Below are 26791 nucleotides of genomic sequence, written 5' to 3' on the forward strand. Positions count from 1 at the left end.
ATGTCTACAGCACAGTTTAAGCTGGAAAAATTGTTTGTGGGGGTTCTACAGGGCCAGCACAGGTGAAAGGTCAAAATTACAATGTGGCAAAAGTGAGGACTGCAGATGCTGGAAACCAGAGTTTAGATCAGAGTGGTGCTGGAAAAGCCCAGCAGGTCAGGCAGCATCTGAGGAGCAGGAAAATTGATGTATCGCGCAAAAGCCCTTCTTGAGGAATTTTGCCCAAAACATCAAATTTCCTGCTCCTCGGATGCTGCCTGACCTGCTGTGCTTTTCAAGCACCACTCTGATCTAAACCCTGCAAAATTACAATGTGGCTAGTTTACATGAACAGGGCAGACTTAAATACCTCCCACCTACCCACTGGTGAGTTTTATGGTCAGGGACATTTAATCAGGTAACAAGGGGCAATCTCCATCATCTCCTTGTCTCCACCCTCAGACTGTCTTCCCACCTCACTAATAATAGGGACCCCTTCCATGATAAATGAATGCCCATTGTAGATTTGAGTCTCCCCCTATCCACTGCTGATGTTCCTTGCATTGAATTAGTCACTGAGAGATAGCATGCAGATGCAGCAGGTGGTGAAGAAGACAAATGTTGGCCTTTAAAGTGAAAGGATTTGAGGACAGGAGCAGGAATGTCTTACTACAATTATACAGGGCCTTGGTGAGACATTACCTGGAGTATTGCATGCAGTTTTAGATTTCTTGTCTGACAAACGATGTTCTAGTGACAGAGGGAATGCAGTGGTGGTTTACCAGACCTATTCCTGGGATGGCAGGACTGATGTATGAAAAGATGACATATGAATGGGTTATGACCATATTCACTGGAGTACAGAAAAATGAGGGGGGAATCTCATGGAAACAGGTGGCATAGGGGCTCAGTGATTAGCACTGCTGCCTCACAGCACCAGGGACATGGGTTTAATTCCACCCTCAGGCAACTGTCTCTGTGAGCTTCCTTCCACAGTTCAAAGATGTGCACTTAGGTGGACGAGCCATACTAAGTTGCTGACAGTGTCCAGGGTATGCAGGCTAAGTGAATTAGCCATGGGAAATGCAGAGTTACAGGGTGAGGATCAGGGGCCGGGTCTGGGTGGGATGCTCTTCGGCGGGTTGGTGTGGACTAAGTGGGCCGAAAGGCCTACTTCTACACTTTAGAGATTCTAAGAATCAGACAGGATAAACAGAGGAAGGATGCTTCAGAAACAGGAGTCACAATCCAAGGATGTCCCATAGGCCATTTAGGGCAGAGATGAGGGGAAATATCTTTATCCAGAGACTGGGAGCCTGTGGAATTCTCTGCCATAGAAAGTAATTGAGGATAGTCCTTAGGAAAAAGGCATCAGAATGCAAGGAGAAATTAGGAACAGGACCCTGTGTTGGATGTTCAGCTGTGATCATATTGAATGGCTTACCCCGCCCCAGTTTATTATGTAACTGATGGTGACACTTTAAAAAGTACTTCCCTGGCTGAACAGTGATGAGAAACCTCCTCCCACCCACCACCCCCAGTTTGTTAAAATGGGTTATAGACATTACAGACATTTCCTTGGTAATGTCATGATTAATCTCAATGGTTTAGTTGGGGTGGGGAGTGAGGAAACAGCCAGGATTCCTGTTCCTGATTCCCATTTAGTCTGGATAGTGCTTGGCAGGTGATTGTAAGGACAAGTTTTGCTGTTGAGGATATTAAAGAAAGATTAAAGGAAGCTCCAAAATTCTGTCCAGAAAAAAAAAACTCTTTAGTCCAAGTGCAAATCAAATTGCAATCTGAAAAAAAAAATTCCACAAAGACATGACTTACAGAGTAACTGGAAAGGGGGAGTTCATCAAAACCTCCTTTGGTAATTTCTAAAAATTATTGCTGATGGGATGTGGGTGTTGCTGTCAGTTGCCCATCCCTAGATGCTCCTTGAGAAGGTGATCGTGAGCTGCCTTCTTGAACTGTTGCAGTCAATGAGCTGTGGTTGACCCACAATGCTATCAGGAAGGGAGTTCCAGGAATTTGAAACTTCGACATTTAAGGAACACCAATATATTTCCATGTCAGGATGGTGAGTGGCTTGGAGGGGAACTTGAATGTGGGGGTGTCTCTGCTGCTTTTGTCCTTCCAGATGGAAGTGGCCATGGGTTTGGAAGGTGCTGGCCAAGGAGCCTAGGTGAATGTCTGCAGTGTCTGGGTCTGGACTGAACCTTTAGGCTATCAGATTAGAGTGGAAATTGGTGATCAGTTACCAGTCCCAGCAATAGTAAGATGGTCGTTAATAGCTTAGGTAAGGAAAAAAATGGAAACTTGGACTCCATTCCTTCTCATTTATCCTGCCATTAGGCAGACCTGCAAGGTATCTACATGGTAGGGAATTCTGAAATTGGATGTCAATGCGTCTGCTCAGTGTTTGACATGTGTGGACCCTCCAAACAGCTGTACAATTTAGAGGGAACATTGAACATAGTGACTCAACCATTCAACACCTCAATCCTATTCTGCTATTCACTTAGATGATGGCTGATCCATAAGACCACAATAAAACGTAGGAGCAGAAGTAAGCCATTCAGTCTGTCGAGGTTTGTAAAATTATGGAGGTTCATAAAATCATGAGGGGCATGGCTAGGGTGAATAGTTAAGGTATTTTTCCAAGGACGCGGAAGTCCAAAACTTGAATGCATAAGTTTAAGATGAGAGTGGAAAGATTTCAAAAGGACCAGAGTGGTAAGTTTTTCACACAGGGTGATGCGTGTATGGAATGAGCTGCCAGAGGAAATGGTGGAGGCTGGTACAATTGCAGCATTTAAAAGGCATCTGGATGGGTATATGAATAGAAAGTGTTTAGAGGGATATGGGCCAAATGCTGGCAAATGGGACTAGATTAGGTTAGGATGTCTGGTCAGCATGAACAAGTTGGACCGAAGTGTCTGTTTCTGTGCTGTACGAATTTATGACTCGATCACACTATGGGCCTGCTTTGCCATTCAGTGAGATCATGGCTGATCTGATAATCCGCATCTCCACTTCCCTGCCTTCTCTCCATAATTCTTGATCCCCATTCTAATTAAAAATCTGTCTGTCTCAGATTCCATTCCTTACATATATTGATCTGTATTCTAATTGCATATACCTATTGTTGCTCCATATACTTTAAAACTATCAACTGGAATAAGTGCACAGATTAGATTAGATTAGATTAGATTACAGTGTGGAAACAGGCCCTTCGGCCCAACAAGTGCACACCGACCCGCCAAAGCGCAACCCACCCATACCCCAACATTTACCCCTTACCTAACACTACGGGCAATTTAGCATGGCTAATTCACCAGACCTGCACATCTTTGGACTGTGGGAGGAAACTGGAGCACCCGGAGGAAACCCATGCAGACACGGGGAGAATGTGCAAACTCCACACAGTCAGTCACCTGAGGCGGGAATTGAACCCGGGTCTCTGGCGCTGTGAGGCAGCAGTGCTAACCACTGTGCCACCGTGCCGCCCGAGATGTCAGATTTTAAATTATTAATAGTGTTTTTTGTGTAAAATGTTCTTTATTTCTACATTCCTGCAAGTGAAGAAGGGTTCATGAAGGGCAGGTCATGCTTAACAAATCTTTTAGAATTCAATGAAGACATTACAAGCAAGGTAGACAATGGGGACCCAATGGATGTGGTAAACCTAGATTTCCAAAAGGCCTTTGACAAGGTGCCGCACAAGAGGCTGCTGCATAAAATAAAGATGCATGGCATTCTGAGTAAAGTATTGGCATGGATAGAGGATTGGTTGACTAACAAGAAGCAAAGAATGGGGATAACTGAGTGCTATTCTGATTGGCAATCAATAACCAGTGGTGTGCCTCAGGGGTCCATGTTGGGACTGCAATTATTTACAACTTATATTGATGATTTGGAGTTGGGGACCACGTGTAGTGTGTCAAAGTTTACAGATGATACTAAAATGAGTGGCAGTGCAAAGTATGCAGAGGACTGTGAAACTTTGCAGAGGAACGTAAATACATTAAGTGAGTGGGCAAAGGTCTGGGAGATGGAATACATTGTTAATAAATGCGATGTCATCCATTTTGGTAGAAGTAACAGGAAAAAGGATTATTACTTGAATGGTAAAAAGTTGTAGAATGCAGATGCAAAGGGACCTGGATGTCCTTGTGTATGAATCACAGGGGGTTGGTCTGCAGGTACAACAAGTAATTAGGAAGGAAAATGGAATTTTGTCTTTCATTGCGAAAGGGATTGAGTTTAAAAGCAGGGAGGTTATGTTGCAGCTATACAAGGTGCTGGTGAGGCCACACCTCAAGTTCTGCAAGCAGTTTTGGTATCCTTACTTGAGAAAGGATGTACTGGCACTGGAGGGAGTGCAGAAGAGATTCCGATGTTGAGGGGTTTGGCTTATGAGGAGAGACTGAGTAGACTGGGATTATATTCATTGGAATTTAGAAGAATGATGGGGGAATCTTATAGAAACATAAAATTATGAAGCGAATACATAAAATAGAAGTAGAGAGGATGTTTCCACTAGCAGGTGAAACTAGGACAAGAAGGCATAGCCTCAGGATTAGAGGGAACAGATTTATGATAAATTGCAAAGGAAATCCTTCACCCAGAGGGTTGTAACTCCTTGGCCAGTGAACGAGTTGACGCTGCTTCAGTAAATATATTTAAAGCTGAGATAATTTTTTTTAACAATAAAGGAATTAAGGGATATGGTGAGAGCATGGGTAAGTGGGGCTGAAGCCATGAAAAGATCAGCCATGATCTCATTGAATGGCGGAGCAGGCTCGAAGGGCCAGATGGCCTACTCCTGCTCCTGGTTCTTATGTTCTTTGGGACCCAACCTGTTCTGCTGGCTTTAGAGCTGATTGACGTTTTCTTAATCCCGATAAATAATTTAGCTCACAGTCATTCAGGAACAGGATTTGGTCTACATTGCAATGCTTTACCAAGGTGAATAACTTATTGATTTGAATTACACAGAAATAAAAAAAACACTTCTTTCATGGAGTTCCCTTAATACCCTGATAAGCACTTTAGACAATAGACAATAAACAGTAGGTGCAGGAGTAGGCCATTCTGCCCTTTGAGCCTGCACCACCATTCAATATGATCATGGCTGATCATCCTTAATCAATATCCTGTTCCTGCCTTATCTCCATAACCCTTGATTCCACAATCCTTGAAAGCTCTATCCAACTCTTTCTTAAATGAATCCAGAGACTGGGCCTCCACTGTCCTCTGGAGCAGAGCATTCCACACAGCCACCACTCTCTGGGTGAAGACGTTTCTCCTCATCTCTGTCCTAAATGGTCTACCCCGTAGTTTTAAGCTGTGTCCTCTGGTTCGGCACTCACCCATCAGCGGAAACATGTTTCCTGCCTCCAAAGTGTCCAATCCTTTAATAATCTTATATGTCTCAATCAGATCCCCTCTCAGTCTTCTAAACTCAAGGGTATACAAACCCAGTCGCTCCAGTCTTTCAGCGTAAGGTAGTCCCGCCATTCTAGAAATTGACCTCGTGAACCTACGCTGCACTCCCTCAATAGCCAGAATGTCTTTCCTCAAATTTGGAGACCCGAACTGCACACAGTACTCCAGGTGCAGACTCACCAGGGCCCTGCACGCTGCAGAAGAACCTCTTTGCTTCTATACTCAATCCCTCTTGTTATGAAGGCCAGCATACTATTAGCCTTCTTCACTACCTGCTGTACCTGCATGCTTACCTTCATTGACTGGTGCACAAGAACACCCAGATCTCTTTGTACTGCCCCTTTATCTAAATTGATTCCATTTAGGTAGTAATCTGCCTTCCTGTTCTTGCCTCCAAAGTGGATAACCATACATTTATCCACATTAAACTGCATCTGCCATGTATCTGACCACTCACCTAACCTGTCCAGGTCACCCTGTAATCTCCTAACATCCTCCTCACATTTCACCCTGCCACCCAGCTTAGTATCATCAGAAAATTTGTTAATGTTATTACTAATACCATCTCCTATATCATTAACATATATTGTAAAAAGCTGCAGTCCCAACATTGATCCCTGTGGTACCCCACTGGTCACTGCCTGCCATTCCGAAATGGAGCCGTTTATCACTACACTTTGTTTCCTATTAGCCAACCAACTTTCAATCCAAGTTAGTACTTTGCTCCCAATACCATGCGCCCTAATTTTGCTCACTAACCTCCTATGTGGGACTTTATCAAATGCTTTCTGAAAGTCCAGGTACACTACATCTACTGGATCTCCCTCGTCCATCTTCAGAGTTACATCCTCAAAAAATTCCAGAAGATTAGTCAAGCATGATTTCCCCTTCATAAATCCATGCTGACTCTGACCTATCCTGTTACTACTATCCAGATGTGTCGTAATTTCATCTTTTATAATAGACTCCAGCATCTTTCCCATCACTGAGGTCAGACTAGCTGGTCTATAATTTCCTGCTTTCTCTCTCCCACCTTTCTTAAAAAGTGGTACAACATAAGCCACCCTCCAATCCGCAGGAACTGATCCCAAATCTATTAAACAATGGAAAATAGTCACCAGCGCATCCACGATTTCTCGAGACACCTCCTTCAGTACCCTGGGATGTAGACCATCAGGCCCCGGGGACTTTATAGCCAATGGAGTGTTTTTAAGTGGAGTCACTGTTGCTATGTAGGAAACAGGATGACCAATTTCTGCACAGAGAGATCCACAAATAGTAATGTGATAAATTACCAGATAATTTAGTTCTCAGAAATGCTAAATTGCAGTATAGATATCAGCCAGACAACTGAGACAATTCCCCTGATATTCTTTGGAATAGTGCCATGAAGTCCTTTAGCTCATTCGAGAGGACCATTAAGATCATGATCATTATCTCATTAAAAGACAGTATCTCAAACAAAGCAATATTTCCCTCAGTTCCATGCTGGGAGTGTCAGCCCAAATAATCAGTTCAAGTCTTCTAAGCAGGATTTGAACACACTACCTTCATACTAACATCAGGCAGGATGGCTACGCTTTGACCATTGTTGACAGATTGACTGGCAGCAAAAGTACAGTTTAGGAAGGTGTCAGTGTCCATGGCAATACACGTCAGTATGAGTCAACAACATGAGAAACAAAATTGGAACCAAATACGTTTCAACACACACAAAGAGCCAAAGCCAGTATTAGTAGTGTTTTAAGGAAAGATATCAATCATCTTGACATAGATCAATCAACCACATTGATTCCCAACTGGAGGAAATATTATCTGGAAATTATGACCTTGGTATTGCAATTACAAAATCTGCATCCAGCATCAGGAACATTGTACCAGTCTATTATTTGAACACAGACATCCACTATTGAGAGTTTTTGAAGTTGGTTGAGGATCAGGCACTGGCCAAGACACAGGGAAGAACTAAAATAATGCAAAAGGACTAAGGGAGCTGGAGATCTGAAAGGGACTGAAATTGTTAGAGAAACTCTGGAAGTCAGGTAGAATCTGGGGAGAGAAAGCAGAGTTAGCATTTTGAGTCTAGTGACCCTTCTTGCGAACTTTGTTTCTCTCTTCACAGATGCAGCCAGACCTGCTGAGTTTCTCCAGTGATTTCTGTTTTTATTACAGGGAAGAATTCTCTGGTTCTTCTTCAAAACAGTGCCTTTGGATCCATCACACCCAACTGACATGGTTTGATGACTCATTCAAAGAACAGCATTCGTTACAGTGCAGCACTCCTTCAGTACTGCATCTGATTGCTAGCCTAGGAACTGAGGCATTGTTGGGAGAAGTTGAATTAGAAACTCATCTTGGGAGGGGGTGTGGAGTGGGTGTTATCACATCTGCCCAGAGTCTCCAGACCAAAGGGAATCAACCCGTAGAATGACTGCAAACAATATTCCTGAAAGAATTCTCAGAGTCAGAGGGCTTTCCATGAGGAAATATTCAATAAAGTTTGCCAATACATTCCAGAATTCTGTAAGATGCAAGGGGATCTCACTGAAATGTATCACATTCTTCAATATTTTACTGGAGTAGATGCTGGCTGCCTAACCCCTCTGCCTGGAGAAGTTGGATCTAGGAGTCTGAGTCTCATGGAACTGAAATGAGAAGACATTGGAGTTCTCTACCCCAGACAGTTATAAATGCTTGGGTGTTGAATATGTTAGAGATTGGAATAGATAGAGTTCTGAGCATTGAGGCAACCAAGTGATAAGAGCATTGGGTGGGAAAGTTGAATTGAGATGGAAGATCATTGTTATCGTATTGAATGTTGGATCAGGCTGGGAGGGTCAAATGGCTGATGGGCCTCTCTGTTTCTTGAGTTCTTCCTGATTCATTGCTCAGTTCCATTGGCTTTAATAAATGGATTATGTAATGTGAAGCCGACATTTAACTCCCCTCTCCCCCTACCGCCCAGCAGACCTACCTCGATGTTTTGTCTTTGGGATATTCATTTACTCTTGCCAGTAGCTCCCAGCAGTGTCCCTGGGTGACAGATTAGACCATCAGGTAACCTAAAGTTCCACTCAGTTGACAAGGAATTTTGATTGTGGCCCGAAAGCGTGACCTTTGGACAACAGATCACATCTTCAAGGTCCATTTGGTTGTACGAAGGGCAGCATGGTGGCTCAGTGGTTAGCAATGCTGCTTCACAGTGCCAGGGGCTTGGGTTTGATTCCCACCTCGGGCTATTGTATGTGTGGAGTTTGCACATTCTCCCCATGTCTGCGTGGGTTTCCTCCTACAATCCAACGATGTGCAGGTTAGGTGAATTGGCCATGTTAAATTGACCATAGTGTTAGGTGCATAGTCAGGGGTAAATATATGGTAGGGGAATGGGTCTGGGTGGATTACTCTTCGGAAGGTCGGCGTGGACTTGTTGAGTTAAATGGCCTGCTCCCATACCGTAGGGAATCTAATCTAAAAAAAAATCCCTTTCAAGTACTCGAGATACCTGGAAATTGTACCCTGTTTTATTGGAAGATTATGTGCATGTAACCACCTGAAATTCATGTCCCTCCCTAAAAGTTAATTATTCACCCAATACACAGAGAAGCAGGGAAAGCATTCAATTCCCCTCTTTCAGTTCTTTTGTAATTTTACACCATCGTCAATATCTATTGTGTCAAGGTTAACTTTATTCAGCATTGAACAGGTTAACATGGAGAAGACTTAAACAGCCTTTGTACTGGACGCATTAAAATATTCTTGGGCTCCAATTCCCAGAAGTTGGTAGAATTTTATTTTGTTTTAGTTGCAAAACATTTTTTTTCTCCTCATCTGAATGGCCACAAATGGATCAAAGTAACTGACATGTACCAAGGCTTGCAGACAGGGTGGAATGTCTGCTTGGCGTAAAGCATGCTGGGAGAAGTAAGGGTTAGCCTTCTATCTGTTTCTAACTAAGCTGGGGCTTAGAGTAGGATAACAGCTACTCTGTGCCTTGTCTTTCAACAATCCACTGCCCTACTCTTCCTAATGAGGCTTCTAAATGTAGAATGAGGCTTTGGCAGCTTTAGGGCATCTTTTTCAAAATTCGCCTTTGTCAGTCATGGTATTGGTCAGGTTTTGTTGCGTCTCCACTTTGCTGATTCCAATCTCTCACCAGTTTTCACTCACACAAAGCGCCACTTCTTTGCCATTCCAGAACTTGACAGGACTTTCTCCACATTCTGAACACACCATATTGTAAACCTATCTGTCTGCCATCACCTATTAATCAACCAGTGCTACTACTGCCTTCTCCTATAGAAATGCTCACTAACATTAGCTTGGAAGTGACCCTAACAAGCAGTGATTGGCTCACAGATATATTGTCAGGAAAATTCCATGTAGTCATTAATAAAAATCAAACCACATCAGAACTCCAAAAATATCAGCAGAAATTTGTGAATGTCAATCAGAAACGTAAATTATTTTAAGTATCACTTGGGTTCTAATTCTGCCCAACAACTTTACTTGCCTAGGTTATTTATATATATTGAACACAAATTAGTTGGATAAAGAATTCATTCTTAATACATTCATTGCATGTGAGCATTGCTTGCTGGACCAACATCTACTGCCTATCTCAAATTGCCCTTGAGAAGGTGAGGATCAGCTGCCTTCTTGAACTGTTGCAGGTTGACCCACAATGTTGTTGAGGAGGGAATTCCAGGATTTTGACCCAGTGACACTGAAAGAATGACAATATATTTCCAAGTCAGGCTGGTGAGTGTCTTGGAGGGGAACTTGCCAGTGGTGGTGTTCCCATGTATCTGCTGCCCTTGTCCTTCTAGATGGAAGTGGTCATGGGTTTAGAAGATGCTGTCTGAGGAGCTTTAGTGCCATGTGGTTGTGTTGCCATGTATTAGCTGTCTTTGCTTGTTTGTTAGCTTTAGATTATGTATCTTTGCCCAGGATTCCTGGGTGGTCACTTGCATCATACCTCAGCGACATGTGTGCAACAGATTCCAGAATGTACTCATTGTTAGACACTTGTGTTTGTTTTCAGTCTGAAGCATCCACTGTCATAGAGCCAGAAAGGATGCCGCACTGAATCTCTCAATCCCGAATATTTTCTGATTGGTTTGAAATAGAAATCCTTGGAAGAATTTTCACTTTGGGCAGAGGGGTCACATATCACAGTGAGAAAGAAATGATTGCATTTGTATGCTATTTTTCCCAGATATCTCCAGTGCTCCTTACAGCCAATCACTATTGTAATGTGGAATATATAGCAGACAATTTGTGCACAGCAAGCTCCAATAAACAGCAACAGGATAATGGCATGACAATCCATTTCTGCGATGTTGGTTGAGGGATAACAATCAGCAAGAATGCCAGGGAAGCCCAACCTGACCTCCTGCCTTGTTGTTTCGCAGAATGTCGCCTTGAGATCTATGTGAGAGAGCAGACAGTATCTTAGTTTAATGGCTCCTTTAAAAGACAGCACCTCCAACAGAGCAGCCCTCATGTAGTGCTGCACTCAAAGGTCAGCCTGGATTCTTGTGGTCACATACCCAGTGTAGAACACAAACTCACAAAATCCATGACTCGGAAATGAGTGGGATACCATGCAGCCAGGGAGAATTGGGGGGTTAGCTGAGGTCACCGAGATAAAAGGACAAGGTCACAGAAAGATGTGAAAACAAAGACAGGAATTGTAATAAAATAAAACAAAGAAATGCGGATGCTGGAGATCTGAAACACAAACAGAAGTCGTTAGCGAAATGTTGAAGGTCTGGCAGCATCTGTGGAGAAAAAGCAGAGGGAATCTTTTAGGTCTGGTGACTCTTCACCGTAAGATTAATAAATTTGATGTATTGTTCCACCCAGGAGTTAATGTGGGTCAACAGGAACAAAACCAGTGCCTTCAGAAAAGAGCATTTTTTTTTCTCTAAATATCAATCAACAGGATTTTGGACTTTGATTTAGTCCAAGTAAAACTTTGAAAGTACTTATCCCATTAGGTTTCTGAACATGTTCAGTGAGGTCATGTGGCTAATTCTTGCAGAGGCTCTAAACAGTGTAAGGAAGTAATTTCCCATGGTGCTCCACTGCCTGCCAATCAAATCGAGCAAGGGGGGAGGCTTATTAATGTGTCCACGAAAAGCAGAACAGTCCGTAGTAATTCTGAAAGACAAAGAGGTTTTTTTGCTCCCTGGAGCAGATATATTTAGAGAGAGAAAGAGGCAGAGAGAGAGCAGTTCTATTAGTTCTTGAATGCTATGGGATTTTGTAGCACACAGCAAAGCCTCTGTCCTAGATTCTGACTCTGTACAATCTCATTAAATTTGATATGTCACAGAGGGTTCACCCAAATGAAGGGGCCGCAGGAACAGGTTTGATGTTTGCCAGATTTACCAAAGAAAATGATTCATTATGCTTTCAAAACGTACACCGTTCAGATTTGCTTCCTCAGTTAATTTTTACCAACAGTAATCCAGCTGTCAAGAGGTTTTTCTTTTCTCTAGTTTTCCTTTCTGTTTTTAACCCTCTTGATACCCATCTCTGATCACAATACTACATTTCAGCTTTGTTTTATTGTCAAGAAAATCCGTATGTCAATGTTCATTTTATTTTAAATGCTCACAGGGACACCATCAACTGCTCTTCTTCTCATATTCTGAAGGGATTGGGGTCAAGCCCTGCATGGGTCAATCACCATTTCTGCATTGATGGATAAGAATTTGGAAAATGTCCAATTTCAAAATCCTCATCTTTATTTTCAATCTTGCCACAGCCTCTCTTCCTACCCATCTGCAACATCGTCCAGTCCCAAATCCGTTTGAGATCTCCGCCTTTCCTTCAATTTTGGCCTCTTGCGTATCTCTGATTTACACCTCTCCACCATTTGGACATCATGCATTAAGCTGGTTAGACCTTAAGAGCCATAATTAATCTTTGAATGGTTTTAATTATTTTTAATTAGCCTGTTTGGATGTGTTATAGCACACATTCAGGGCAGGTGGGACTTGAACCTAGACTACCTGGCTCAGAGATAGGAGCTGAAAATGTGTTGCTGGAAAAGCGCAGCAGGTCAGGCAGCATCCAAGGAACAGGAGAATCGACGTTTCGGGCATAAGCCCTTCTTCAGAGATAGGACCTTATATTTATTTACAGCATTACACATTGCAAGCATTCATAACTCAAGCACCATAGTTCCAAAAAAAAACAAAAGACTACGGATGATGGACATCTGAAACAAGGTTCTGCAGAAGGATCACTGGATTCCGTTTCTCTCTCCACATGTGCTGTCAGGCCTGCTGAGTTTCTCCAGCAATTTCTCTTCTTGTTTATCACCATTGATTCAGTCTGTGTTTGTTTATGAGAATGCATGTAAATCACCAGCTAATACCCACCACCTGCATACGATTAAACACCACTTGCATTAAACACAGTTAATGCGCAACGAACTGCAAAAATCTGGAATTCCAACCCTAACCTATCCACCTCCCTTCCTGAGTCCCACTTCGTAGAATACATCTTACTTTTGTACTGCTCTTGCGAAGTACACTGGGGATATTTAACCGTGTTAGAGACAATATGTTTCTTTCTATTTATTCACAGGATCTGGGCATCACTGGTTGGGCCAGCATTTATTGCTCATCCTTAATTGCCCAGAGGGCAGTCAAGAGTCAAACACATTGCTGTGGATCTGAAGTCACATATAGGCCAGGCCAGGTAAGGATGTCAGATTTCATTCTCTAAAGGGCATTAGTGAACCAAATGGGTTTTCTTTTTCTCTTTTTTTTCTATTACCCCCACACTACTGCCTAACTGCGGTAGGGCTTATTTTTCCCCCCAGCACCCATGTTGTGTGTGTGCAAGTGTGAAACACAGTGAAAGACACAAGGTGCACAAATCTTTATTCAGTTTCCACCACCAGGAAGCAAAGAAACACCCGAGTGGCCCATGACAAGCAGTGCCCTTCACATCAAAGGGCAATGCTGCGTGATCAAGCAGTGAAGGGGACGGCAGGGATTAAATCAAAATAGAGTTGGAGGGGGAAATAATGCACTCCACTCCCTGCGGCGCCCACCTCTCCCTGAACAACTCCAGGGGTGTTGGTGGACACCGTGTGCTGCTTCTCCAGAGACACCCGGGCTCTAACGTAACCGCGGAAGAGGGGCAGGCACTCAGCCCTAACGACCCCCTCCACGGCCCACTGCCTGGACCTATTTATGGCCAGTTTGGCCAGGCCCAGGAGCAGACCCACGAGGAGGTCTTCAGATCCGCCCTCCCTCCTCCGTACCGGGTGCCCGAAGATCAGGAGAATGGGACTGAAGTGCAACCAAAAGCAAAGGAGGAGGTTTTTAAGAAAATCAAAAAGGGAATGCAAACGCCCACACCCAATATATGCATGGCCCATGGACTCCACAAACCACAAAACAACCAAATGGGTTTTGCGTGACAATCAACAACTGTCATTGTTAAACTCTTAATTACACATTTTTGTTGAATTCAAATTTCACCATCTGACATTGCAGAATTTGAATTCAGGACCCCAGAACATTACTTGTGTCTCTGGATTAATAGTCAAGAGTGTGGTACTGGAAAAGCACAGCAGGTCAGGCAGCATCCAAGGAGCAGGAGAATCGAAGTTTTGAGCATAAGTCCTTCATCAGGAATGAGGCTTGTGGACAGGGGGGCTGAGAGATAAATGGGAGGGAGGGGGGTTGCGGGGAAGGTAGCTGAGAGTGCAATAGGAAGATGGAGGTGGGGGGTGATGGTGACAGGTTGGAGAGGAGGTGGAGCAGATAAGTGGGAAGGAAGATGGACAGGTAGAACAAGTTATGAGGGCTGTGCCGAGTTGGAAGGTTAGATCTGGGATGAGGTGGGGAAAGAGGAAATGAGGAATCTAGTGAAATCCACCTTAACCCCATGTAGTTGAAGGGTCCCAAGGCGGAAGATGAGGCATTTTATAGAGACCATTCCCTCCGCAACACACGCATGAAGCAACCCCACTGCACCATGGCCAAACACTTCGACTCCCCCTGCCACTCCATCAAGGACATGCAAGTGCTGGGTCTTCTCCACTGCCAAGCCCTAACCACCCAACACTGGAAGGAAGAAAGCCTTATCTGCTGCCTTGGGGACCTTCCAACCACACGGGATTAATATGGATTTCACCAATTTCCTCATTTTCCTTCCCCCCACCTTATCCCAGATCCAACCATCCAACTTGGCACCACCCTCAAGACCTGTCCGACCTGTCCATCTTCCTTCCCACCTATCCGCTCCACCCTTGTCTCTGACCTATCACCATTACCCCCACCTCCATCTACCTATCTCACACTCAGCCACATTCCCCACAGCCCCACCCCCTTTATCTCTCAGCCGGCTCACAGTCTCATTCTTGACGAAGGGCTTATGCCTGAAACGTCGATTCTCCTGCTCCTCGGATGCTGCCTGACCGGCTGTGCTTTTCCAGCATCACATTCTTGACTCTGATCTCCAGCATCTGCAGTCCTCACTTTCTCCTCTCTGGATTAACAGTCCAGTGATAACACCACTAGGCCATCACCTCCCTAACATAAGTTGCTGTACTGGTCCAAAAGGAAAGACTTGTTTCAGCCGCAGGGTACTGCCTCAGAGTGAAGGGATGACCCTTTAGAACTGAGATGAGGAGGAATTTCTTTAGCCAGCGATGGGGAATCTGTGGAACCCATTACCACAGAAGTCCGTGGAGGCCAAGTCATTGAGTGTATTTAAGACAGAGATAGATAGGTTCTTGATTGATAAAGGGATCGAGATTGCAGGGATTAGGTAGAAGAAACATATCAACCATGATGAAATAGAAGAGCAGACTTGATGGGCTGAATGACCTAAGTCTAATTCAGTGGTTTTAATCAGACCATATATAGTATCTCAATGTATGCTTTTAGATGCTCCAATTTAAAAAAAAAGTGTTTCTATTCACTCTATTCAGGCCTATTATTTAATGCATCTGGGATTGGATGGGACTTGAATCTGGGTCTCTTGGCTCAAAGATAGGGTCAGTACCACTGAACCACAGATGCCCCTTTTAACAGAGTGTAATTGCTGCTGATCAAACATCACATCAACTGACATCAGCTAATTTATTATTTTTTTTTATTAGATTATTTACAGTGTGGAAACAGGCCCTTCAGCCCAACAAGTCCACACCGACCCGCCGAAGCGCAACCCACCCCTTACCTAACACTACAGGCAATTTAGCATGGCCAATTCACCTAACCTGCATGTTTTTGGACTGTGGGAGGAAACCGGAGCACCCGGAGACACGGGGAGAATGTGCAAACTCCACACAGTCCATTTGTGTAGACGATTTTGCCCAGCTCTTCCCAGCTTTAACATTTAGTTTTCCATTTTTAAAACAATATTTATGGACATCATTTTGTACTCATTGCAAACACACAGTTGTGCAAACCTCACCCCAAAGCACCCTCAAACAGAATCTGAGCAGCACACTTACAGTGCAATTCCTCAGTGAATACATTTTAAAAGTTCCATTGTCCCAGAGAACCATAGTGCTGCTCTCTCATTAGACAGAGACATCCGATGGTAGTTTAACCTGAGGGTTACCACACCTCAGTTAAGGGGAGAGATTGTGAAGGAGAAATACAGCAATGACTATGCAGTGTCACCTTCAAGAGAACCATCAAAACCCCGTTGCCAGGATCAAACCCTTCAACCTTTGCTGAATGTTCCAGGAGGAAATATTTCAGATAAGACCCTCAAAGTTAATTCCTTCAGGCAAATCTCACTTCCATGCCGAATGGGTTGAAGTCCCAGTCCAGAGATAAGAACATGATCCTAGTTGATACCAATACGAGGGAATGCAGCACTGTCGACGTTATCAGCGGGTTGTTAAAACCAAAGCTTTGCCTGGCCTCTCAGGTGGATGTTAAGGATCCCACTGCTGTTATTTTGAAGAAAAGCAAAGGAGTTCACACCCGGTGTCCTGATCAATATTAATATTTCAACTAACAATGCTTGACTACAGATTATCGAGTCGCTATTGTAGTTTGGGATCTTGCTGTGCAGAAATTGGTTCCTGTGATTACCTGCATTACAATAAGAGCACTACTTCGAATGTATTTTATTGGTCAGGAAGAACTTTGAAGTTATTGAAGGTGCAATATAAATGCAAGCTCTTTCAATTTCAATTCATTACTCCAACCAGTGGAAACAATAAAGATTGAACTAAAAGCAAGAAACTTTGCAGGTTTGGAGTTTCAAATTATACTTTCTCAAGGAATCAGCTTCTTGTATCTCTTGCACTTTGATAACAGCTCCTTCTCTCTTAGCTATTGGGAGAACACGTCACAGGTTGCCTCAACTTTTCCAAACAGACCCTCAGAAGAGATGTGAAGGTGTCCAACTCAAATGGGAGGGAGATCAGGAATGGTTAGATAGTCCCTTCAACAATTTCCTGGTCTCTTCCATTTCTACTGCATACACCCTACAAACCTGGACATTAAACATTTTGATGTCCAAAAGCGACTTAGTAACCATTACCAATCTCATTGCAAAGTTCAAAGAAGTTTACATAAACTTGGTCTTTGGAATGTGGCAGAAAGCCAATCAAATTTTTATAACCTTCATTTAAAGAAAAATGCTGCAGCCTTTTAAACCAAATCCTTTAAGGAAGTCGAGTTGTGTTTTGTGGCAATGAAAAGGAATATCCTTTCACATCAGTAATGCAGGAAACAGTCCCAATTTTCTTTTCTCCACAAGAAAACATGCGGGTAGTTTAATCCTCAGGGATCCTGCTGCTACACCAAATTAGAGGAGTATTGGTTGGAATGTTAGCTGCCCGGAGGGTGTGAAAAGAATATTGGAAGAATTCAGAGTCAGCCAAGGTTTGAAGATTTTTCTGATCAAAACCATATCCCTGGAACCGAGGGGAGCAGAAAATAAACTACAGCCTGTGTAAGGAACAAAGAAAGACTTTTAATAACATCTAGTGAAAGACAGCTGAAGCCAAATGGTGGCCCCTTCACTCTGGTGAAGGGTGGGGGGAGATTTTCTTCCAGGTACTTGATTGAGTGTAACAGATAGAAGGCAGGTAATTGCTGGGAGGTAGAATACTTACTTAGGGTCAGAATTATTGTTCAGCTCACTTCAGTTTAACTGGCATTCCAGTTGATGAATCACACATTGCAGTCTAGCAATGGGTAAGTTAGCAGGTTTGATGCCTTTGACCTCCCACAGAGAGGCTTAACATCCATTGTGGTGCTTGGTGAGACAGCACTATCTGAAAGCCCTGATCTTTACCATCCAGAAGGACGAGGACAGCAGATGCATGGGAACACTACTGCCTGCAAGTTGCCCTCCAATCTACTTGCTATCCTGGTTTTGAACTGTATCGCCATTCCTTCACCATCAGTGGGTCAAAGTCCTGGAATTCAGTCACTGACTGTGCTGGCGGAGGTCCCTATGCCAGACAGTCTGCAGTGGTTTAAGAGATTGGCTCACCACTCACTGTCAAAGAGAAATCAGGTGTAAGCAAAAGATTCGGGCCTTGCCAGCGATCCTCACAGCAAATTTAAAAGATGTTAGAATTGGCCTCAGCTACCTTGATCTGGACAGAATGGAGAACAAAAGTCATCAGTTATGATTTCTGTTCCTGGCAACATTTGTTCATTGAGACCATAGTGTTAAATGCCATTAGCATTGTGTAGCTTTTTTCCACGCTCCCTTCAAGCACCCTTCAGTCTGTGTCTCAGTGGTACCCTATACCCTTCCTCTTCTGTTTTACCGTCAACTTCCAAGGAAACAGGGTAAACTATTTCTCATAGAGCCATAGAGTCATAGAGATATACAGCACGGAAACAGACCCTTTGGTCCAACTTGTCCATGCCGACCAGATATCCCAACCCAATCTAGTCCCACCTGCCAGCACCCGGCCCATATCCCTCCAAACTCTTCCTATTCATATACCCATCCAGATGCTTTTTAAATGTTGTAATTGTACCAACCTCCACCACTTCCTCTGGCAGCTCATTTCATACACGTACCACCCTCTGCATGAAAAAGTTGCCCCTTAGGTCTCTTTTATATCTTTCCCCTCTCACCCTAAACCTATGCCCTCTAGTTCAGAACTCCCCCACTCCAGGAAAAAGACTTTGTCTATTTATCCTATCCATGCCCCTCATGATTTTGTAAACCTCTATAAAGTCACCCCTCAGCTTCCGACGCTCCAGGGAAAACAGCCCCAGCCTGTTCAGTCTCTCCCTATAGCTCAAATCCTCCAACCCTGGCAACATCCTTGTAAATCTTTTCTGAATCCTTTCAAGTTTCATAACATCTTTCCAATAGGAAGGAGACCAGAATTTCATGCAATATTCCAACAGTGGCCTAACCAATGTCCTGTACAGCTACAACATGACCTCTCAACTCCTGTGCTCAATACTCTGACCAATAAAGGAAAGCATACAAAACGTCTTCTTCACTATCATTTCTATCTGTGACTCCACTTTCAAGGATCTATGAACCTGCGCTCCAAGGTCTCTTTGTTCAGCAACACTCCCCAGGACCTTACCATTAAGTATATAAGTCTTGCTAAGATTTGCTTTCCCAAAATGCAGCACTTCGCATTTATCTGAATTAAACTCCATCTGCCACTCCTCAGCCCATTGGCCCGTCTAATCAAGATTCCTTTGTAATCTGAGGTAACCTTCTTCGCTGTCCACTACACCTCCAATTTTGGTGTCATCTGCAAACTTACTAACAATACCTCTTATGCTCACATCCAAATCATTTACATAAATAATGAAAAGTAGAGGACCCAGCACCGATCCTTGTGGCACTCCACTGGTCACAGGCCTCCAGTCTGAAAAACAACCTTCCACCACCACCCTCAGCCTTCTATTTTTGAGCCAGTTCTGCATCCAAATTTGTGACTGAGATAAAGTGACATTTCTTCACCCAGAGAGTGGTGAGTCTGTGGAATTCACTACCACTGAAAACATTTGAGGCCAAAACATTGAATAATTTCAAGAAGGAGTTAGATACAGCAACTGGGGTTAAAAGGATCAAAAAGTATGGGGAAAAGTAGGAACGGGGACTGAGTTGGATGATCAGCCATGATCAAAGTAATTAGTAGAGCAGGCTTGAAGGGCTGAATGGCCTACTGAGGCTCCTCTTTGCTATCTTTGTAAGTTTCTCCTTCTGTTTTTGCCAGGTTACATCTGCCAGGACTTCATTTTCAATGCCAGTACTGGTTGTGTTTGTTGGTCTAACTGTAATTAGTAACTGCTGTGATTCCTGAATTTCTACGCTCCATTTCATCCACTCATTTATCTTTCTGAACATCCAGCTGAATCTCAGCAAGCTCCACCATAACCACATTTTGAAAACTGTTCTATTCCTCTCACCCTCTTACTCTAGAATCCATAGGTATTAACATTAGTACCACTCAACGTGACCAGGAGTTCCCTTCCTCAGGGGAGATGATGGCCTTGTGATATTGTTTCCAGATAATTAATCCAAAGACTCTGATAATGTTCTGGGGATGTCAGTTCAAATCCTACTGTTGTAAATGGTGGAATTTCAATTCAATAAATACATAGAATTACGGGTTTAATGATGACCATGAAACCATTGTTGGTAAACCCCATCTTTTTCACTAATAAAGGGTGGCACGGTGACCCAATGGTTAGCACTGCTGCCTCACAGTGCCAGGGACCCAGGGTCAATTCCAGCCTCGGGCGACTGTCTGTGTAGAGTTAGCACGTTCACCCGTGTTTGCATGGGTTTCCTCCAGGTACTCCGGTTTCCTCCCACAGTCCAAAGCTGAGCGGGTTAGGTGAATTGGCCATGGTAAATTACCCAGAGTGTCCAGGGTCATGCAAGCTAAGTGGAGTAGCTATGGTAAATATGGGGAGAGAGTACAGGAGTGTGATGCTTTTCTAAGGTTCAGTGCAGACTCGAGGCATTGAATGGCTTCTATATGCACTATAGGGATTCTATGATTCTAAGAACAGTACCATGAGGCTTACTTACAGCAGGACTGCAATGGTCTCAGCACCTAATATCTCAAGGACAATTAGTGATGGACAATCAATGCTGGCCTAGCCAATAATGTTCACATAATGAGAACAAATTTTAAAAATCAATGGATGTTGGATAAAGGCAGTATCTAGATCGGATATAATGCCCCTTCTGATTGCATGCCAAAAATCCCCATTTAGATGCATAGAAAGCAGCAAGTTGATGGAGACGGCAAAGAAATGGATAGAAGATAAGATCAGGGAAAAGAAATCAAAGAGATTATGGAGCAGCATCAGAGTTTGCTGTGGGTGATGGGATACCAGTCAGACTTAAAAATGAGGTTTCAACTTGGTGATGTGACCAAACAGGATTACTTGCGTGCCAAACAGCAAGAACAGCAAATGATAGACAGAGCTAAGCGATCCTACAGCAAACAGATCAGATCTAAGCTCTGCCACATCCAGTCGTGAATGATTGTGGACAACTAAGCAACTCCACAAATATCCCCATCATCAATGATGGAAGAGCCTGACACCTCAGAACAAAGGAAGCATTCGCAACAATCTTCAGATGCAAATGCTGAGCAGATGATCCATCTTGGCCTCCTCCAGTGGTCCCCAGCATCTCAGATACCAGACTCCAGCCAACACAATTCACTCCATGGGATATTAAAAAAGACTGGATCCTGCAAACGCTACGGGCCCTGAACACATTCTGGCAACAGTACTGAAGACTTGTGCTCCAGAACTTGCTGCTCCCCCTAGCCAGTAAGTCCTGTAAATAAAAAAAACAGGATAACCCAACCAATTACAGCCATCAGCCTATTCCCAATCATCAGTAAAGTTATGGAAGGTGTCATCAACAGGGCTACCAAGCAGCACCTGCTCAGTAATGACCTACTCAGGGATGTCCAGTTTGGGTTCTGCCAGGGTCACTCAGCTCCTGACCTCATTACAGCCTTGGTTCAAACATGGACAAAAGAGCTGAATTTCAGAGGTGAGGTGAGAGTGAGCCCTTGATATCAGGGGCATTTGACTAAGTGTGGCATCAAGGAGCCCTAGCAAAACTGGCATTAATGGTTATTGGGGGCAAACTCTCCTCTGGTTGGAGTCATACCTGGCACATAGGAAGGTGGTTGTGGTTGTTAGAGGTCAGTCATTTCAGCTCCAGGACATCTCTGCATGAGTTCCTCGAGGTAGTGTCCAAACCATCTTCAGCTGCTTCATTAATGCCCTTTCCGTCATCATAAGGTTTTAAGTGGCGGTGTTCAATGATGATTGCACAATGTTCAGCATCACTCACAACTTATCAGATACTGAAGCAGACCATGTTCAAATGCAACAAGATCTGGACAACGTCCAGGCTTAGGCTGACAAGTGGCAAGTAACATTCACAGCATACAAATGCCAGGCAATGACCAATAAGAGACAATCTAACCACCGCCCCTTGACACTCTGTGGTGTTGCCATCACTGAATACGCCAAGATCAACATCCTGGGAGTTACCATTCACCAGAAACTGAACTGGACTCACCATATAAATAGGAGAAAGTGAGGACTACAGATGCTGGAGTACCAGAGTTGAAAAATGTGGTGCTGGAAAAACACAGCAGGCCAGGCAGCATCCGAGGAGCAGGAGAATCGACGTTTCGGGCATAAGCCCTTCTTCATATAAATACTGTGGCTACAAGAGCAGGTCAGAGGCTAGGAATACTGCAGTGAGTAACTCACTCCTGACTCCTTAAAGCCTGTCCAGCATCTGCAAGGCACAAGTCAGGAGTGTGATGAAATACTCCCCACTTGCCTGGATGGGAGCAGCTCCAACAACACTCAAGAAGCTCAACACCATCCAGGACAAAGCAGCCCCCTTGACTGGACTAAATCCACAAAAATCCACTTCCTCCACCATGACGCTCTATGACATCATTGTAAGGTTGATCTTGGTTGAACCTGTTGCAAAACCAGCTCTAATAAGGACAATTCAGTTGGGAGTGGAGGGATACAGGCTTGGTTCTGAAACAGGGAAGAATTTCAATGGTTGCTCCAAAAATGGGCGAAGCAAAAGCTAATAACATATATTTACAAACATGAATAAATAATAGATTTATATACATAAATAATAAAATAAGCAATACGAAAAATATAAAATAATTAAATAATAATAAATAAGGAAGATTACCAGGAGGTGGTAGATGGAAATATTAGCATCATGACGCAAATAGGAAAAATGAGAAACTTTTTTGTGTTGTTCATGAATAAATCTCTGAACTCCTTTAGCTGTCACATCCTCCCGCCCTAAAACCCATCAGCTTTAAACAGGAAGGTCATACGGCACCAAGTGAAATGAGGGAAAGTTTGTCTAAAAGAAACATCAATCCTGCAAGGTGTAAGGTTCAATTAGATTAGAGCATTCAGAATTCTTTGGGACAAATGAACACAATTGAAACTGAATCCTAAATCTTAGTGAAGTGTAATTCTGTCAAGATTCATGGAGGGTTTCTCCCCAGGAGACCTTTCTGAAGTAATCATCCCAAACCTAATTAATTAACTATCACCCCACTATGGCATCTCTCATGTCAGACGCCAGTCTGATTCTCCCATTAGAACCTTACATGTACTGGACATCCCAGAATAGATGGGCATCCATTGTGCATGTCGTTTTTAAGGTCGTTGTGTGTATGGACAAACACCATCAGTCTGGTATTGTCCTGCACAGTTCGTGTCATGTGACAGGTAAGGGGAAATTGGTGCTCACTTTGTTGGCACAGACCTGGTGTCTGACGTGGTGCAGATCTGGGAACTCCTCTTCCTCCAGGACTGGCACTTCCTCAGTACTGACCTCCGACAATGCAGCACTTCCTCAGCACTGACCTGCTGAACGTGCTGCACTCCCTCAGCACTGACCCTCCAATGGTGCGGTGCTCCCTCAGTACTGACCTCTGACAGTGCAGCACTCTCTCAACACTGACGCTCCGATAGTGTGGCACACCCTCAGCACTGACCCTCCAGCAATGCTGCACTCTCTCAGTACTGACCCTCCGACAGTGCATCACTCCCTCAGCACAGACCCTCCAACAGTGCAGCACGCCATCAGCACTAACCCCCCCAACAGTACGGCACTCCCTCAGCAATGACCATCCGACAGTGCAGCAGTCCCTCACTACTCAACCTCCAACAGTGCGGTACTCCCTTAGTACTGACACTCCGACAGTGGTGCAGTCGGTCAGTACTGACCTTCCAACAGTGCAGCACACCCTCAGCACTGACCCTCCGACAGTATAGCATTCACTCAGCACTATCCCTCCAATAGTGCTACACTCTCTCAGCACTGAACCTCCGACAGTGCGGCACTCCCTCAGCAATGACCCTCCGTCATTGGGCACTCCCTCAGCACTGACCCTCTGACAGTGCGGCACTCCCTCAGCACTGACCCTCTGACAGTGCAATTCTCCCTCAGTACTGACCCTCTGACAGTGCGGCACTCCCTCAGCACTGACCCTCTGACAGTGCAATTCTCCCTCAGTACTGACCCTCTGACAGTGCGGCACTCCCTCAGCACTGACCCTCTGACAGTGCGGCACTCCCTCAGTACTGACCCTCTGACAGTGTGGCACTCCCTCAGCACTGACCCTCTGACAGTGTGGCACTCCCTCAGTACTGACCCCCTGACAGTGCAGCACAGCCTCAGTACTGACCTTCTGAATGTGCTGCACTTCCTCAGTATTGACCCTCTGACAGTGCCGCACTCCCTCAGAACTAACTCTCTGACAGTGTGGCACTCCCTCAGCACTGACCCTCCGACATTGCAGCATTCCCTCAGCACTGACCCTCTGACAATGCAGCACTACCTCAGCACTGACCCTCCGACAATGTGGCACTCCCTCACTACGGACCCTCCAACAGCGCTACTCTGTCTCAGTACTGACCTTCTGACAGTGTGGCACACCCTCAGGACTGACTGCTCAATAGAGTGGCATTCCCTCATTACTGACTCTCTAACAATGCGGCTCTACCTCAGCAATGATCCTCTAACAGTGTGGCACTCCCTCACTACTGACCCTCCAGCAGTGCTGCACACCCTCAGTATTCACCCTCCAACAGTGTGCTGCTTCCTCAGCACTGACCTTCTGAACGTGCGGCACTCCCTCTGAACTAACCTTCCGATAGTGCAGCACTCCCTCAGCACTGACCCTTTGACAGTGAGGCACTCACTCAGCACTGACCCTGCCTCAATGCGGCACTCCCTCAATACTGACCCTCTGACAGTGCCGTACCCTCTCAGCCCTGAACCTCTGACAGTGCAGCACTCCCTCAGCACTGACCCTCCAACAGTGCAACATTCCCTCAGCACTGACCCTCCAACAGTACAGCACTCCCTCAACAATGACCGTCCAACAGTGCGGCACTCTCTCAGCACTGACCCTCTGACAGTGCGGCACTCCCTCAACAATGACCCTCCATCAGTTGGCACACTATCAGTACTGACCCTCTGACAGTGCAGCACAGCCTCAGCACTGACCTTCTGAATGTGCTTCACTTCCTCAGTACTGACCCTCTGACAGTGCGACACTCCTTCAGTACTGACCCACCAACAGTGCAGCACTCTCTCAGAATTGACCCTCTGACAGTGCGGTACTCCCTCAGCACTGACCCTCTGACAGCACGGCACGCCATCAGCACTAACCCCCCAACAGTACGGCACTCCCTCAGCACTGACCCTTCGACAGTGAAGCACTCATTCAGCACTATCCCTCCAACCGTGCTACACACTCTCAGCACTGAGCCTCCGCCAGTGCGGTACTCCCTCAGCAATGACCTTCCAACATTGCGGCACTCCCTCAGCACTGACGGTCCGACAGTGCGGCACTCCCTCAGCACTGACCCTCTGACAATGTGGCACTCCCTCCCTACGGACCCTCCAACAGTGCTACTCTGTCTCAGTACTGACCCTCTGACAGTGTGATACACCCTCAGGACTGAACATCCATCAGTGCTGCACTCACTCTGCACTGACCCTCAGACGGTGTGGCGCTCCCTCAGGACTGACCGTTCAATAGTGTGGCATTCCCTCATTACTGACCCTCTGACAATGTGGTTCTACCTCAGCACTGACACTCTGACAGTGTGGCACTCCCTCACCACTGACCCTCCAGCAGTGCTGCACACCCTCAGTATTCACCCTCCAACAGTGCGCTGCTCCCTCAGCACTAACCCTCTGAAAGTGCGGCACTCCCTCTGTACTGACCTTCCGATAGTGCAGCACTCCCTCAGCACTGACCCTCTGACAGTGCGGCACTCACTCAATAGTGATCATCCGACAATGCAGCATTCCCTCAGCCCTGACCCTCTGACAGTCTGGCACTCCCTCAGTACTGACCCTCCAACAGTGCAGCACTCCCCCAGTATAGACCCTCTGACAGTGCGGCACTCCCTCACTCCTGTCCCTCCAACAGTGCAGCACTCCCTCAGTACTGACCTTTCGACAGTGCGGCACTCCCTCAGCACTGAACATCCGACAGTGCAGCACTCACTCAGCACTGACCCTCAGACAGTGAGGCACTCCCTCAATACTGACTCTCTGACAATGCGGCACTCCCTCAGCAATGACCCTCCGGCAGTGCGGCACTCCCTCAGCAATGACCCGCTGACAGTGCAGTAGTCCCTCAGCACAGACCCTCCAGCAGTGTGGCACTCCTTCACTGATGACCCTCCAAAAGTGTGCACACCCTCAGCACTGACACTCTGACAGTGCATGTTCCCTCAGTTCTCAAAAACTAATGAATTTAATTAAGTAATTGTAATTGTAATCGTGCTTTGTCTTTGCTACTTTGTGGGTCAGGACTTTCAGATGTCAGTGGTATTACTTGCACATTGCCAGACACTCCCTGTCTTGGTTAATTTTTTGAAATCAATAACTCTGCTTATCTTTTCCCTCTCTTTGCAAATTTCAGAAAGAAGAGAAGGGAAGTTCTGACTGAGCTTATCTGATGTGGGATGGGAGCTGAGAGAGTGAAGTAGAGCCAGGTCTGATGGACATCTGACTGGCGCCACTGTGACATCACATTAGTTTACAATCTGAGATAATTGGCACATTGGTTTGGCTGAAATTAAACTGCTGAAAATCTCTTATAATGGACAAATAATCTCCTGTGGATGACTGGAGCTAATCAGTTTCTCAGTTCCAGGGCTCTACGCACACCCTGTCCTTTCACACACCTGAATTAACTGTGTACACTGTGGGGCATGAGGCCTGGTCTTTTCTTTCCACTAAACTGGGAACTATTGTAGTCCCTGGTGCCCTTTATTTCCTGAGCTTTGTTTTTCCACTTTTTACTCCCTTTCTGACTGTG

General features: G+C 45.0%; 1 pseudogene; it reads left to right on the forward strand.

The window, feature by feature from the left end:
- Nucleotides 1-26187, forward strand: LOC148142239 (uncharacterized; annotated as a pseudogene).
- Nucleotides 26188-26791: the final 604 nt, after the last annotated feature.

Source organism: Chiloscyllium plagiosum, unplaced genomic scaffold, assembly GCF_037043375.1.
Source record: "Chiloscyllium plagiosum isolate Xiang-an unplaced genomic scaffold, Cpla_swu_hap1 HiC_scaffold_29, whole genome shotgun sequence".
Classification (NCBI taxonomy): domain Eukaryota; kingdom Metazoa; phylum Chordata; class Chondrichthyes; order Orectolobiformes; family Hemiscylliidae; genus Chiloscyllium; species Chiloscyllium plagiosum.